This window comes from Sminthopsis crassicaudata, chromosome 6 (genome assembly GCF_048593235.1).
Source record: "Sminthopsis crassicaudata isolate SCR6 chromosome 6, ASM4859323v1, whole genome shotgun sequence".
Classification (NCBI taxonomy): Eukaryota; Metazoa; Chordata; class Mammalia; order Dasyuromorphia; family Dasyuridae; genus Sminthopsis; species Sminthopsis crassicaudata.
In genome coordinates this window covers 187,413,626-187,431,413 of record NC_133622.1, presented here as the reverse complement: position 1 = coordinate 187,431,413, position 17,788 = coordinate 187,413,626, and the positions used below count along the sequence as shown (strand labels likewise).

Sequence of the window (17,788 nt, the reverse complement as noted above, 5' to 3'; positions counted from 1 at the left end):
TATTCCGAGCACGATCTGTGCTAGGGACGCCTGCCAGGTGAGTCCAGAGGGCCGTGCCCCAGGACACAAGGCTGGGCTACACTCGGAGGTAGTGAGCTTCCCATGACCGGAGGGGTTCAAGAAGACCGTGTTAAGGGGCGCAGTGGGTAGAGCACCAGCCCTGAAGTCAGGAGGACCCGAGTTCAAATCTGGTCTCAGACGCTTCCTAGCTGTGTGACTCTGGGCAAGTCACTTAACCCCAGCCTCAGGGGGGGAAAAAAAAGGAGAACGTGTTCAGATTCGGCCAGGAGGGGATTGGATTAGAAGGGGCTTCTTCCAACTGGGAGAAATTCCGAAAACTTGTGTAAAAATCCCATCTTTCTATGTGACCTTGGGTAAGAGATAGTCCTTAATTCCACACAGAGTACTGAGGTAAAAGAAAAGAGGCGTAAGGGGAAGGGAGAAGAAAGAGGGAGAGGTGGGGGGTAAGGAGGGTGAGGAGGGGGTAAGGGGAGGGAGGAAGAGAGGAAAAGGACAATAAGAGGAGGAGGAGGAGGGAGGGAAGGTGAAGGAGTGTGGGGTGAAGTGTGGGAGGGAGCAGAAAGCAGAGGGGGCGAGGAGAGAAAAAGGGGAAGGGGAACGAGAGGACCGGGAGAGAAGGAGAAGACATGGAGGAGATGGAGGAGAAAAGAGAGAGGGAGATGAGGACGAAGGAGAGGAGCCCCCGAAGGCTGGGGCGCAGAGGCAGTGAGAAGAGTAAATGAAGGAAGCGGGAGTGAGCGGGTGAGGGGGGTGGGTGTGGATGTAGAAGAGATCTTTTAGGGGGCGGGAATTCCTTCGTCCCACCTCTTCCCCCCCTCTGATTCGAGCCCGCCCCTCCCAGTCCCCACCTTTCTCTTGCCCCGCCCTCCCCTCTTGTCTCCAGCCAATCCCAAAACAGTTTGGACAGACCTTGGCTCCTGGGCAGCGCTCGCAGCCAATGGAGCAGCGCATTGTTGGGCTTCGGGCCTCGCAGGCCGCACCCTGTGGCGATGGGCGGAGCCGAGGGGGGCCGGGCCGGGGAGGGGAAGAGGAGCAGGCGGAGGGCGGGGGAATACGTCGGTGGCTGAGGCTGCGCCGCGGCGGCTGGAAGGAGGCGGGGCGCGGAGAGGGTGAGGGAGAGAAGGGGAGAGCAGGGTTAGAGACAAGCGGGCGTTGCTGCTGCTGCTGCCGCCGCCGCCGCTATTGCCACAGCCACCCCCTCCGCCGCCTCTGCCCGTACTGAGGGAGCGAGCCCGTGAGCGAGCCCCGCACGGCCTCTCATTCTCCGGAGAGGTGAGCAGGGCGGGGGCAGACGGGGAGAGGAGGGGGGGGATTCCTTCGGGGGAAAGAGGCTGTCAAGATGCTTGAAGGGAGGGGGCGTTGTTTGTGGGGAGGGGGCTCGGGAATCTGCGTCGAAGGCGGAAGGTGGCGGAGCTTGGGGGGGGTACCCTCTGGGAGGAGGGAGCGCTTATAGAAGAGGGCTCCGGTCGGGGGGAGATAACCTGTGGAAGGCTCTGCCAAAGAGGGGTCCCTCGGCGGAATAGAGGAGGGGGAGATGCCCGAGGGCGTTAGGCTGCAAGGAGGGGACCAGGCAAGGGGGCGCTCGGGCATCACGTCCTGAGGACTGAATCAGGGCGGGGAAGTCCGGACGGACTCCAGGCACTGGGGATGGGGCAGGGTGGCCTAGGCGGTGTCTGAGGCTGGGGGGAGGGGCTGGCATGGGGGCGTTCAGGTAATCCTGCAGGATTAGGGAGCCCTGGCCGGAGAGCCTGGGGCGGACGCTACGGGGGGCACGATCTCAGGAGGTTGTTTAAAAAAAAAAAAATTCAAATAGGGGCTTGTGGGCCTGGGAGGAAGAATGAATATTAATCCGGCGTTTAGGGGAATGAAGCCGGGGTTAGGGGCTGAGGATTGGATTGTAATCCCCATCGCATATTTTAGGTAATGTCATTGCGGGCTTTCAACGTGCAGTCTCCATTCCTTTGCTCGTTGTATTAAAAGCAGTGCGGGGAGTAGACAGTTATAATTATTCTGCCCAGATTGTGCGGGGTGACATTAATAATATAAACCCTTCATCAAAAGATGGTTGATTTGCACTTCTTTATGTGAAAGAATTGTGCAGGATTTTTGTTGACTAGTGAAGCAGCCCCACAGCAAGGTAGGCCGTGTTCTGTGGGGGTTTTCGTGAGTTATGAAGTGGAAGATCTGATATAATAAAAAACAGTGGTTATTGTGTTATAATAAAGCATTGTCTGGAATCAAGCACTATCAGCTACAAGTTGGTTTTTTTTTTTTTTTAGCGTGCAGGTGTATATGTGCAAAATACATATTTTAAAAAAAAATCAAAAATTACTTCAGCAAAAGAAGGGAAAAACCACATTTATATCTATTTTAGGCATAGGAAGCTGATCAGACTTGATCTTTACTGAATATTATTGCCTTTGGTAGTCATTCATTAATCCTGTTTTTAAAATGTTTTTAGAAGATCCTTGTTAGGAATGACACTTATTTGTACTTTAGAGATTCATGACCAGAGAATATTATGTCGGTATAACTGCTTTTAGACTAGTGGATAGTCACAGGTATTGCCATATCCTATACATAATCCCCTTAAAATGGCAGGATTCAAGTGTTATAAAGATGGTTGGAAACAGTTGGAGTATATGGAGGGAGGTTGGTTGAAGGTTTACTGTCTCAAATTTGTGAAACAGAAGGGAAAACAGGAAAGCTGGTCTATATATATATATATATATATATATATATATATATATATATATATATATATATATATATACACACACACACACATGTATACATTAAATTAAGGATGACTTTTGTTTTTATATCACTTTCGTTTCCAAATTTATCCCCATTATTCCTTTGAAATAATGATTTTTTTAAAAAAGAGGAAAAAAGCAATTAAATGAAATGTACTGGCATATAGTTATGTGCACTGTTCATGCCCATTATCTTCCACTTGGGGGAAAGGAATGGAGGTGCATTTTCTGAACTCTTTTTTGGGTTTAAACTTGGCCACTGTGGTTACAAAACATTCAGTTTTTGTTTATCAGTTTCCTTTTAGAGTGTTTTTCTTATATTGTTTTCTTGATGGTATTACTTTCGTAAAGTGAACTCAAGGACTATATTGTGAGGAGTTTCTAGTTATTGTTTATTCCATTCAGTGATGGAGTTGTCCCATTTTAGGGGATTGATAGATACACAAAGAGGTTAAGTGATTCACCCCCGGGGGGGGGGGCACACAGCTAATAATCATCAGTCAGATTTGATCTCAACTCTTCCTGACTTCAAACCCCATACTATCCATTATGCCATGCTGCTTTCTAATATGATTTATGCCTTGGAAAAAACCAAAATTGTAGATTGGTTTACTGAGGAAGTGAATGGTTTTGGCAGTCAAAACTGCTTTAGAAAGACTTTGATGTGGTTATATAATGCTTGCTCTACACTGTAGAGTTAGTTTGCTACTTGTAGCATGTTTCGGTTTAAATATTAAAGTTACAGAAAAATGAGCCTGACTAGAATTTCTAACCTAGAGAGTGGTTTTCCCTTTCCAAATATTATATAGGCAGACCATTTTATACTTTTCTATTTCTGAAGTTATTTGACGAGAAGAAAACTCTTTTGATTGATTTTTTATTGCATATGTTCCTTGGAATGATTGCAAATTTTCAGTTAGCCACTCACAATTTTATTTTGGTTTATCAGAATGTTTCAAACATGTTTGTAATGAATTTTTATTGAATGAAATGTATTGTTTACTTTTAATAGACATTTATCATGCCACTTGTTTCCTGTACTTGGCATTTCTTTTTTATCATAAGAACATGATATTCAGAGAATAGATTAGATGATATTTTTCTTAGATATTTTATATTTGCAAAATGAAAATGTTCTGTATGGCAATAATATAATTGTCATAGTTGGAGTGAAAGGATTTAGCTGTCCTTATCCCCTTATCTGAAAGATAAATTGTTTTGATTAGACTACTGGTCTCAAAGACCTCAATTCTGATTTTTTTTCTAATTTCTAAAACATTTCAAACATCAATGACATCTCTCTGCTCTGGTTATGCCCAGGAACCTTTCTACCTATTACTAATCTTTAAGAGTTACTGTACAACAAAATAATTTGTTGCCTTGTAGCCAGCCTGATGATAAAACTGTCTCACTTAGCCAAACTTCTCACTAGATTATATTAGAACCTTTTCTTGGATGGTAGGACACAGCAGAGCTTATACCTCACTGGCTGAATTTTCAGAAACCTAGAGTCATGCTGGGATATGGCATTGAAGAATAGAACTTTGGGAGAGGTTTTGCTTATTTTTTTAATTCAATATTTCAGACTCAATTTAATGAGTTTTACATACCAGTTCTGAAAGACTTTAAAGTACCTAGCTCTTTTTTCTTTAAGCTAACTTTCATTATCAAAGATTTCTTAGTTTTTCCCTCTTCTCTTCCCTGTTTCCCTGGTCCTTTGGCTTTGAGCCATCCCAAAATCCAGTGAGAGACAGACTGCCTGTGGATAGGAAAACCTGCTATGCCTGGATGCCCTTTCCCCTTGTCTTTTTCCTGCACTCCTTTGTCTTGGCTGTTTGATTGGTCATAGTTTCTCATCAGTACTCTTCGCCTGGGACCATGTTAATTGAAGGATAGAGCAGAGAGCTTTATCCCAAAATCTCCACTGAAGGAAGGCACCCAAGCTAGCTGTCTTTCCATTTCTAACTGGGCTGCGAAACATGAACTGCTGCTGAGTGAAACAAGCAGAACCAGGAACACATTTTACACAATAACAGCAAGATTGTGCAGTGACCAACTCTGAAAGACTTGGTGGTTCTCAGTATTTCAATGATCCAAAGACAATCCCAATAAACTTTAGATAGAAAATGCTAGCTGCATCCAGAAAGATGTAAATCAATACATTCTATGTTCACTTTTTTTCCTTTTGTGATTTTTCCCTTTTGTCTTTGTCTTGTTTATTCTCTCCTAACATTTTTTTTTCTTGCACAAGCATAAATCTTGCATGTTTATTCATTTACATGTATTTTTTTTCTTTCTTTTTTTTTTAAGCTTTTTATTTTCGGGGGAAGCTAGGTGGCGCAGTGGATAGAGGACCAGCCCTGAATTCAGGAGGACCCGAATTCAAATATGGCCTCAGACTTAACCTTTTTTTTTTTTTTTTCCCTGAGGCTGGGGTTAAGTGACTTGCCCAGGGTCACACAGCTAGGAAGTATTAAGTGAGATCACATTTGAACTCAGGTCCTCCTGAATTCAGGGCTGGTGCTCTATCCACTTCGCCACCTAGCTGCCCCATCAGACTTAACCTTAACCATAACACTTCCTAGCTGTGTGATCCTGGGCAAATCACTTAACCCCAGTTGCCTCAGGGGGAAAAAAGCTTTTTTCAAAACATATGCATAGATAATTTTTCAACATTGACCCTTGCTTACATAGCCTTATGTTTCAGATTTTCCCCTCCTTCCCCCCACCCCTTCTCCTAGATGGCAAGCAATCTAATGTGTTATACATGTTAAAATATATGTTAAATCCATTATGTGTAAACATATTTATAGAAATCTCTTATTGCACAAGAAAAATCAGATCAGAAAGGAAAGAAAATGAGTAAGAAAGCAAAATGCAAGAGAACAACAGCAAAAAGAGCGAGAATGTTATGTTGTGAGCCATATTCAGTTCCCACAGTCCTGTCTTTGGGTATAGATAGCTCTCTTCATCACAAGATCATTCCTGACATGATTCATAAAGAAATATATATTGTAAAAAGTTAATATACATGTACAACCAGAAAAATAAAACAATATTAATAATAATAAGATCAAATCTATTGCAACTAAGTAGCTGGAGGGTCTTCAGCTTTACCATCGGTCACCTCAAAGTTATGAAGTCTCCTGACCTTGCTGTCTAAGCTGTTTATGGAACCTAAGGAGCCCTGGGTCCAATGAACCTTTAGCACATCAGGATCTTTACATTTGCCCTGCCTTTTATATGTTATCTTCCCAATTAGAATGTGTATTTTTTTGAGAGCAAAGACTGTCTATCTCTTTTTTTTGGTATCCTCAGCACTTAGCACAATGCTTGGCACATAGTAAAGTTTAATAAATCCTTTTTCATTAACCAAATAAATCACTAAAGTCATTTTTATCTGGTACTGGATTTCCTGCCTCCAGTTTCCATCTACTTATTTATTAGATTTTAAATTAGTTAGCTTTTGAAATTTTGGAAGAATCTGAGATGGCAACTGTGGGAAAAATTTTTTTTTTTTTTAAATGAAGATGTGAATTTATAGCAAACATGAGTCTCAACTTGCCAATTTGAATTTGTTCCTGTTAACATTGCAAATGTGTATGAAGTTACTATCTGGATATTTGTACCTTGAAAGTTCTTGGTACATATTTTGGAAATAATGTTCTAAGACTTCTTCATAACTCAAGTTTTCTTTGTCCAGAAACTCTTTAGTCCTCCAACAAGTGAAGCAAGAAAGTCAGCGTTGCTAAAGGAGATGTGTAAGAAAACAATAAAAGGTAGGAAGGGGTCAGGTAATGAAGAGTTCTATGGGCAAACAGAGGAGTTTATATTTGATCTTGGAGGCAATATCTAGTCACAGGAATCTATTGAATAGAGGAGTGACATGGTTAGATTTATACTGGAAGATTGATTTGGCTGAGTAAAAAGAGAATTGACTTGCTGAATTGCTTGAAGGCTATTGTAATAGCCCAAATGTGAAGTGATGAGGATTTGAAACTGAGTGGTGGCTCCTTCCGTGATAATAACAATCCTATCTTTAGCTATCCTAGATTTGCCCTATCCTTAATTCTTACTTGAAAGGAAAATTTTCTGTATTTCTCTATTCTTTTACAACTATCTCCTAGAAAAAAAAAATTTTATTGTGATCCTCATCAGCTTTATGAGTTACCATCATTAACAAATGATTCCCAATCAATAGGTCTAGCCAAAGTTTTTCTCCTATGCTTCACTTCTGCATCATGAATTGCCTCTTGGATGTTTCTAAATTTTCCTATTATTACTAAGGGCACACACAGGTTCACAACCTCAGTGCCATCCTCAGCTCTGTACTTTCCCTCATTGCTTATATCAATTCAGTTGCCAAAATTTGTGTCTCTTTCTAGAAGCAGCTAGGTAGCACAGTGAATGGAATTCTGGCCCTGAAATCAGGAGGATCTAATCATTTCCTAACTTTGTGATCCTGGGCAAGTCACTTAACCCTCTCTCAGTTTTATTAACACTTAAAAAAAATGGGGCCAAATAATAGCCATGAAAATAAAATAAAAAAATATATATATCAGGCACTTAGCCCAGTATCTGGCATTTAATAGATGCCTGTTTTCCTTTTTTCCTGAACCTCTATTGCTTAAGTCCTTTTTTCTCTACTACATATAGCCACCAGCCCAGTTTATTTCTTCTCATCTAGACTTTTGCTATATTCTATTTGGTCTCCCTGTGTCAGGCTTCTTCCTACTTCCTGTTACCTCTAGAATCAAGCTTAAACTTTGTTTGACATTAAAATTTTACAATCTATTTTCTTTGTACCATTGTAATATTCTTACACTCTCTTCTATATACTCTATTGTCTACATATTAGTTTACTTTTCCATACACTTGACACTCCATCTCCTATCTCTGTAACTTTTGTCATAATTGTCAGCTATCCCTAAAATGTATTCCCTCTCACCTTTATCTTTTAGAATTCCCTCTTCCTTCAAGACTCAGCTTAAGTATTACCTTTAGCATGAAACTTTTACCAGTTCTCTCTCACCCTTCCCCAACCCAGCAGTTAATTCACTCATCAATACTTCTTGGATTTCATTTTGTATATTTGATGTTTATACTTACATATACATATATATGGTTATGTATACACACACATATATTTAAAATATAACTCCTTGAGGGCAGAGTATGATTCTATATCTATCTCTATCTCTATATATATTCTATATCTCTAGCATTTAGCATAGTTTCTGGAACATAGTAAGCACTTAATAAAAGTTTGATGATTGATTAGGTCTCCTCTTATTTGTTTGACTGTTCCTCAATCTATTTTGCTAAATTTATCATCTGTGCCTTATCTTCTCACTGTGCATGTGCCTTAAGACTTTGTCCTTGATTCTTTTCTTCTCTCTACATTCTCACTTGGTGAGTTCATTAGTTCAATAGTGGTGTTCAGTAGTGGCTATGTTGATGATTCCCAATCCGTATATCTAATCTTGAGCCCTAATCCTGTATTACCAATTATCTGTGGGACATTTTAGTCTGAATTTCCTGAAGACATCTCAAACTCAGAGGTACAGAGGAGAGCCTTTTATATCCATACCTCAAGCTTCCAAATACAGCACAACAATGTTGTTTTGTTTTTTGTTTTTTGTTTGTTTTTTGTTTTTTATTACAGTTTTTTAATATACAAACCATATGTGCATGGGTAATTTTTCAACATTGACCCTTGCAAAAACTTCTGTTTCAACTTTTCCCTTCTTTCTCTCTACCCTCTCCCCTAGATGGTAGGTAGTCCCATACATGTTAAATATGTTAAAGTAGGGGAAGCTAGGTGGTGCAGTGGATAGAGCAGCAGCCCTGAAGTCAGGAGGACCTGAGTTCATATTTGTCTCAGACACTTAATACTAACTAGCTGTGTGACCCTGGGCAAGTCACAACTCCAATTGCCTCAGGGGAAAAAAAAACAAAAAACTTCATCAAAACTGAAATATGTTAAAGTATATGTTAAATACAATATATGTATACATATTTATCTTGCTGCACAAGAAAGATTGGATTTAGAAAGAAGGTAAAAATAACCTGAGAAGAAAAAACAAAAATGCAAGCAAATAATAACAGAAAAAGTGGAAATATTATGCACAACAATGAATAAAAACATTCATCCAAATGTTTGCAACTTTTGTGATTCTCAACTTTTTAATCTCCCACAATTCCACTTATAATCATTTGCCAAGTCCTGTTGATTTTACTTCCACAATATTTCTTAGAAGAATTTCCTTCTCTCCCTTTATCTGTCATCACTCTATATGCTTAGTATAGAACCTGTCACATAATAGATGCTTAATAAATGTCTATTGATTGAGAGTTCAGTTTCTCATGGATTCTTGCAATAGATTTTTAAAATAATATTTTATTTTTCCAATTACATGTAAAAAGCAATTTAAAAATTTCATTTTTATAATTTAAAATTTTTATAATCTCCCATGCCTGTCCTTGAAAAGAGAATCAATTTGATAAAAGTTATATATGTGTTGTCATGCAACACATATTTCCATACTAGCTATGTTGTGAAAGAAAATTGACAAAAGCTCCAAGAAAAGTAAAGTTTAAAAAAATCATTATGCTTTGATCTGCATTCATATTACATCAGTTCTTTCTTTGGAGTTGAATAGCATTTTTCATCATAGGTCCTTCAGAGTTGTAATTGAATCTTTGTATTGCCGAGAATAGTTAAAAGTCATTCACAGTTGATCATTGAACAATATTGGAATTATTATATACAGTGTTCTCCTGGTTCTGCTTACTTTACTTTGTATCAGTTCATGTATGTCTTTCCATTTTTTCTGAAACCATCCTGCTCATCATTTTTAATGCCACAGTAGTATTCCATCACAATCATATAATATAGCTCGTTCAGTTCCTCTCAGTTGATTAGTATTCCCTCAATTTCTAACTATTTGCCACCACAAAAAGAAATGTTATAAATATGTTTGTATTTATCAAATCTTTTCCTTTTAAAAAAAAAAATCTTTTTGGGACACAGACCCAGGAGTAGTATTTATTATAGACTTCTAACATCACCCCTTTCCTCTCTTCAGTCTATCCTTTACATAGCTGCCAAAGTAATATTCCTCAAGCACAGGTCTAAGAATATCACTCTTCCATTATCACTAGAAAAAAAAGAGATTTTTAGTTTCTCCATTGAAGCCTTTTGTGTACACTCAATTCTGACCCAGTAGATAGTTAAAAGGTTTTTTCTTCATCATAAATAAAATCTAAACTGGAAACAGTCACAGAATAATCAGACATGCTTTTAATCTAGGGCAGGGCCTATTACTTATTATTGAGAATTTCTAGAAGCAGAATTAACAAATCCCTCATGTGGATAGGCATTGGGCAAAATCCCCCCTGTGCATGTTTTGAGGACTAGATTGTCAATATCTAGTTCTTTGTTAAAGATTGTTCCGTTATTAGGGTAGAGAAAATTAGACATCAATGTAGATTATAACCATGAAGTTTTAGCTTTACAGTCTTAAGTTTTAGGGAGTTGAGGCAGCTGGATAGCTAAATAGAGCACTGAATCTGGAGTCAGGAAAACATGATTTCGAAAAAGTCCTCAGACATTTACTGTGTAACCTGGGCAAGTTACTTATCTCTTTTTGCCTTAATTCACTGAAAAAGGAAATGGCAAACCACCTCCAAGAAAACCCTATGAGCAGCATTGGAGTGTTATGGTCCACAGGTTCACAATTATGAAGAGTCAGACATGAATGAATAAAAGAAGATTTTAGATAGATTCTTAGAGTAGTTTGACAGGAATAATTATAATTATTTTTATATTTAATTTTAATTATAATAATGATTCCTTTAATGCTAGCATCTTTCTCTTTGTTAATTATTTCCAACTTATCCTGAATATATGAGGAGGGTTACATGTATGTGTGTATGTGTATATATGTATATGTGTGTGTGTATGCACGTATCTTGTTTGTACAAAATTGTTTATATACTGGCTTTCCCATTATCTTAGTTGGTCCTCTTAATAACCTTGTGAAGAAGGTTCTATTTTCCTTTTATAGTTGAGAAAACTGAGGTTGAGTTGATACAGATTAAATGACTTGTTCACATAGTTATTGCCTAAGGCAAATTTTGAGTTTAGGTTTTTTTGACTACCACTATCAGACCCTATGCACTGCACTGCACTATTAGTCATTAGGACTCATTAGTATTGTTATGTAGCTTATCTTTTTATCCTATCTTTTTATCCTAAAAGAAAATCAGATGCAATTGATGGTAGCCTGTTAAAGTGGTAAATTTAGAAATGCAAATATTTTCCTTTTCTGGAATACTTGTAAGCTGATATTTATGGATAAATAATTTTATTCTTTGGGATAATAGGTATTACTTGGTTTAAAATATTTTAATTTTGTGGTTTTTATAGATGGTATAATTGCTATAGTTTATTAGTATATGTTTTATTATTTTTCTTCCCTGCTAGCTACTAGCAGGGAAGTCCCTCATATTAATAAATTGTGGTATTATTGAGTCACAGTTTGACATATTTTTTATCATGGATTAAATTGTGAAAATAGAGAACTGAATGGATATATTAACTTGGGAAGTTTTCAAGTGTTCAGTGACTCAACATAATTTCATCAGTTATGGTCACTTTTGGAAATCATATTCATAAACTCATTGGTTTAGAATTCTAGAAACTTAAGAGAACATCTTATTAAACCTTCTGGGTTAATTGCTGTCCCACAGGATTAAATGATTTGTCCAAGGTAGCATTTCAAGAACTAGAGTTTGAACCAGGACCTCTCCTGTTATGATGAGATTATCTTGAGTACATCCTGGAAAGTAATGAAACATGGCTATACTGAGCAAGCATCTTTAAATGAAGGTTCTGGGAAAAGCCATTCATTCAGAGGTAAAGGCTTGGGGTGGAGGTGAAGGTGGAGGGGAGGGGATAGTAGAGAAAGTCTAGGAATACAGGAAAGAATTGAGGTATAGTAGAAAGGCAGATGGTAATTTATAGTTTTTTAATCTTACTTTCATGGAGAAAACACATCCCTTTGATGGCATCAAGGACATTGGTGGTGACAGTTTGTTTTGGGGTTCTTTGGTAGCTATGGTTACTAAGGAAGTAGGAAAATGGCACCTGGAGAGGTAGTTGCCATGTCTTAAGATAGTTGTTTCTTTAGATAATAGCTGTAGAGACTGGGCCAGAAGGACTGTTTGGGAAGGGTAGGGGGAGGTGTTGCTATTTTTTGGAACTCTTGGTTTGTTCTTTTACTTTACCTTGTATTACCTACACCTTGCCCTTTATACTTAGAAAGGTTTATTTAAATAAATTATTTTTATGTTTCATAGTATGATATTGATCCACTACTATTACTACAACAACTTGTGAGGTATAATCATATCAGAATATGATCATCTTTAAGTACTACTTTGGTATCTTATTATAAAGCACAGGTGACTCAAAATTATTCAAGTTAGTGTCAGAGGAGCACAAATCATCCTCCTTACTTTTCTTATAGAACAATAATATGCCAAAACATTCGTATACCACAGTTTATTCAGCCATTCTCCAACTGATGAGCATCCACTCTGTTTCCAGTTTCTTGCCACTACGAAAGGGCTGCCACAAACATTTTTGCACATATGGGTCTCTTTCCTTCCTTTAATATCTCTTTGGGATATAAGCCCAATAGAAACACTGCTGAATCAAAGAGTATGAACAATTTGATAACTTTTTTAGTATAATACCAAATTGCTCTCCAGAATGGCTGGATCTGTTCACAGCTCCACCAACAGTGTATTAGTGTCCAGTTTTCCCACATTCCCTCCAACATTTGTCATTATCTTTTCCTGTCATCCTAGCTAATCTGAGAGGTGTGTAGTAGTATCTGATTTGTTTTAATTTGCATTTCTCTGATCAATAGTGATTTAGAGCACCTTTTCATATGATTAGAAATGGTTTTGATTTTTTCATCTGAAAATTGTTCATATCCTTTGACCATTTATCAACTGGAGAATGGCTTAAATTCTTATAAATCTGAGTCAATTACATATTTTAGAAATGAGGCCTTTATCAGAACCCTTGAATGTAAAAATATTTTCCCAATTTATTGCTTCTCTTCTAATCTTGTCTGCATTAGTTTTGTTTGTACAAAAACTTTTAAACTTAATATAATCAAAATTATCTATTTGGTGTTCAGTTACGAGTTTCAGTTCTTCTTTGGACACAAATTCCTTCTTTCTCCACAGATCTGAGAGGTAAATTATCCAAAATGTAGGTGGACAAAAATAGAAGGATTGGGAATTCTATATAGTGGTTCATAGTCATCTCCCAGAGTTCTCTCGCTAGGTGTAGCTGGTTCAGTTCATTACTGCTCTATTGGAACTGATTTGGTTCATCTCATTGTTGAAAATGGCCACATCCATCAGAGTTGATCATCATATAGTATTGTTGTTGAAGTACATAACGATCTCCTGGTCCTGCTCATTTCACTCAACATCAGTTCATGTAAGTCTCTCCAGGCCTTTCTAAAATCATCCTGTTGGCCATTTCTTACAGAACAATAATATTCCATAATATTCATATACCACAATTTATTCAGTCATTCTCCAATTGATGGACATCCACTTAGTTTCCAGTTTCTAGACGCTACAAAGAGGGCTCCTGGGCAAGTTATTTAATCCTATTTGTCTTAGTTCCTCATCTGTAAAATGAGTTGGAGAAGAAAATAGCCAACACTTTAATGTCTTTATTAAGAAAAATCCAAATGGTGTCACAAAGAATTGGACATGACTGGTTGTTGGTTTACCTTACCAAACAACAACCAAACCAACCAATATCAGTTGCAAATAATGAAGAAAGAGTCTGCAGCAAACTTAGTAAGAACTTCTGACTTAAGTAAGTATGTATCTTAATAACTAGTTAACACTAGCACAGAGATAGGCAAAACATGCAGGAAAATATGGCTCAGGATTAATGGAAGAAAGGAAACTTAATTACGTGGACCAGATAATACAAAAGCTTAATATCTTTACAATTCAAGAATCAACCTATCGAATGTCAACATTTTATTAAATACCTACTATTCACCAAACAGTATTCTAGATGCCAGAGAAGGAAAGCAAAAACAATAAAAAAAAGTTGTTGTTCTGAAGGGGCATTCTAATAGAGAAGAAATATATGTGTGTATATATATATATATATATATAGATAGATAGATAGATAGATGTGTGTGTGTGTGTGTGTGTGTGTGTGTGTGTGTGTGTGTGTAAATATGCAAAAAGAAGCTATAAGTTAACCTTGTCAAGGAAGGTTGCTGGCAGTAATTAAAAAGATCAAATGGATAAAACAACACTTGAATTGAGTCTTGAAGAAAATAAAAGATTCAAAGAGAAAAAATGATGGAGAACATTCCAGGCAGTTGGGATAGCTATTGCCAAGATATGAATGTGGGTTGTCATGTTCTGCGAGAGACAGTAAAAGGGATGGTATAGTTGGATCATGGGGTACGTGGAAGGGAGTAATATGAAAGAAGCCTGAAAAAGTAGAATGGAGCCAAGTTGAGAAAACCTCAAAATGTCAAACAGAGGAGTTTGTTTGATTCTAGGGACCCACTGGAATTCATTGAGCAATTCAGTTAAGGAGTGACATGAACAGACTAATAATGCTTATTAAAATGACGTTAGTAGTAATAAGAAAATTGGGATTGGAATGAGGAAAGAGTTGAAGCAGGGAGAATAATTTGAAAGCTCTTCTAACCCTAATAAGAAATGATAAGGGTCTGAATTATGGCTTGTAGGGAGAAATATTATGGAGATAGAAATAAAATTTGTTTGCTAACTGATTAGCTGTGTGGGATAGATGAGGAATCCTGTCTGACACCAAGGATATCAGTGTCCATATTCATTTGAAGAAATGACTCACAGACTCAGCTGTTAATGTGGGATTAGTCTTTCGGGAGAGAACATTGAATTTTTTCCTCATATAGTATGCTTTTTCTCACCATGCTTTCTCTCACACAAATCAAATTTTTGTTTCACTATTTGTATCAATTTGTAAAATCTTCTAGATAGAACAGTATATTCAGTTATAGGTGAAAAAAGAAATTATGCTTAGGAAAATAATACCTTTAGTTCACCTCAGGTCTGGTGAGAAATTTGTATTTTTTCTATGTTAACATTCTCTAGGTGTAGATGGCTCTCTTCATCACAAAATCATTGAAACTGGCTTCAGTCTTCTCATTGTTGAAAAGAACAATGTCCATCAGAATTGATCATCATATAATCTTGTTCTAAAGGCCACTTTTTAAAATGAGAGAATTACATACATTTGGGGTAACACAGAAAATAGGGTTGTGTTTTTTGGGTAGTTATTTAAATTATCACTGATATAATATGATAGAAGATATATTTCCTCTAGAATTCAGTTTCTGCTTTTGTTGACTTTGAGGTTTGAAGGAAATAGAAGCAAAGAACATATCTGTTGTGGTGCAAATTTTATTTTATTTTTTATTGAAGCTTTCTATTTTCAAAATATATGCAAGGATAAATTTTCAACACTGATCCTTGCAAAACCTTGTGTTCCAATTTTTCTCTCCATTCCCCCTATACCCTCCCCTAGATGGCAAATATTCCAATATATGTTAAACATGGCAAAAATGTATGTAAATCCAATATAGGCATACATATTTAAACAACACTCTTGCTGCACAAGAAAAATCAGATCAAAAAGGGGAAAAAATTGAGAAATACAATTCAAAATACAAAATACTATGGACTTAAAAAAAACTTTTGAAGAATGATTTGTGAATTTCATTGTTCTGCCTCTTGAATATTTGATTTAATCTTTTGGTGCAATAAGTATTTGAATGAAATGTTCTGTCTAATCAAAAGGAAGTTGTGTTTTACTCCATCTTAATGAATGATATTCCTTTATCCCTAGAAGATGGATGCAGTGGAAAAACCAAAATGCTTTGTTCCTTACTATCTGTGTGACCTTGGGCAAATCAGTTTTCTATAGATTTACTTGTTATAAGTGTTGCAGTGGGTGATCTTTCTGTAATATTGTAAACTAGTTTAAACAGAAAATTTGTAAGGAAGTCAGAAAATCACAAAAACACAAAGCATTTTTAATTTTTTTATAATAATATTTTTTCTTTAAAAACATCAATTTCATCTCAATTCTTATCACTGACACAATCTTCAATTTTTTCTCCATTTTAAAGAAATAGATCAAGAATGCCAATACATAGATATTTATTTCATTCCTACTACATGTAAGGTACTAGTGCTATAATTACTTGTAATTAATGAAAGCACATTTTTTTTCATAAATACCTGTAGGGTTAAAGTGTTTCTAGGTTATTAATTTTCTCTGCTACTGTATAATTATTTAAGAATGCTTTTTCCAAACTGTTGGGAAAACTGGAAATTAGTATGGCAGAAATTAGATATGGATCCACACTTAACACCATATACCAAGATAAGATCAAAATGGGTCCATGATTTAGGCATAAAGAGGGAGATAATAAATAGATTAGAGGAACAGAGGATAATCTACCTCTCAGACTTGTGGAGGAGGAAGGAATTTATGACCAGAGGAGAACTAGAGATCATTATTGATCACAAAATAGAAGATTTTGATTACATCAAACTAAAAAGTTTCTGTACAAATAATACTAATGCAAACAAGATTAGAAGGGAAGTAACAAATTGGGAAAATATTTTTAAAAACAAAGGTTCTGACAAAGGTCTCATTTCCAAAATATATAGAGAACTGACCATAATTTATAAGAAACCGAACCATTCTCCAATTGATAAATGGTCAAAGGATATGAACAGACAATTCTCAGAGGAAGAAATTGAAACTATATCCACTCACATGAAAGAGTGTTCCAAATCACTACTGATCAGAGAAATGCAAATTAAGACCACTCTGAGATACCACTACACACCTGTCAGATTGGCTAAGATGACAGGAACAAATAATGATGAATGTTGGAGGGGATGTGGGGAAACTGGGACACTGATGCATTGCTGGTGGAGTTGTGAAAGAATCCAGCCATTCTGGAGAGCAATCTGGAATTATGCCCAAAAAGTTATCAAACTGTGCATACCCTTTGACCCAGCAGCGCTACTACTGGGATTATATCCCAAAGAAATACTAAAGAGCGGAAAGAGACATATATGTGCCAAAATGTTTGTGGCAGCTCTTTTTGTTGTAGCTAGAAACTGGAAGATGAATGGATGTCCATCAGTTGGAGAATGGTTGGGTAAATTGTGGTATATGAAGGTTATGGAATATTATTGCTCGGTAAGAAATGACCAGCAGGAGGAATATAGAGAGGCCTGGAGAGACTTAAATCAACTGATGCTGAGTGAAATGAGCAGAACCAGAAGATCACTGTACACTTCAACAATACTGTATGAGGATGTATTCTGATGGAAGTGGAAATCTTCAACATAAAGAAGATCCAACTCACTTCCAGTTGATCAATGATGGACAGGGGTAGCTGCACCCAGAGAAGAAACACTGGGAGGGGAATGAAAATTGTTAGCACTAATATCTGTCTGCCCAGGTTGCATGTACCTTCGGATTCTAATGTTTATTGTGCAACAAGAAAATGATATTCGCACACATGTATTGTACCTAGACTATATTGTAACACATGTAAAATGTATGGTATTGCCTGTCGTCGGGGGGAGGGAATAGAGGGAGGGGGGGTAATTTGGAAAAATGAATACAAGGGATAATATTATAAAATATATATATATATATATATATATATATATATATATATATATATAAAAGAATAAAAAGGTGACCATAAAAAAAAAAAAGATTGCTTTTTCCAATTATATTGACTTATTAAAATGTGCTGTGATATTTTAAAGAGAGTTCTGAACTACTATATGGGAGTCATTTTGAAGTACGTCATGCTCCTCAAATTCAGAAAAACAAAGATTCCTTCGTTGTTTGAGGAGTGGGGTTGAAGATT

The 17,788-nt window shown here is 37.0% G+C and overlaps 1 protein-coding gene across 15 annotated transcripts in view; it reads left to right on the top strand.

Moving 5' to 3' along the window:
• Positions 1-1,009: 1,009 nt before the first annotated feature.
• Positions 1,010-17,788, top strand: part of ADD1 (adducin 1) — a 99,971-nt gene continuing 83,192 nt past the window's right edge. For 13 of the 15 annotated variants that reach the window (XM_074272406.1, XM_074272407.1, XM_074272403.1 and 10 more), the window contains exon 1: positions 1,036-1,293. The gene's annotated coding sequence lies outside the window, so the exon portion shown is untranslated. Of the gene's footprint in view, positions 1,294-17,788 lie in introns of all 15 variants that reach the window. The other 2 variants (XM_074272409.1, XM_074272417.1) reach the window with 1 other exon arrangement.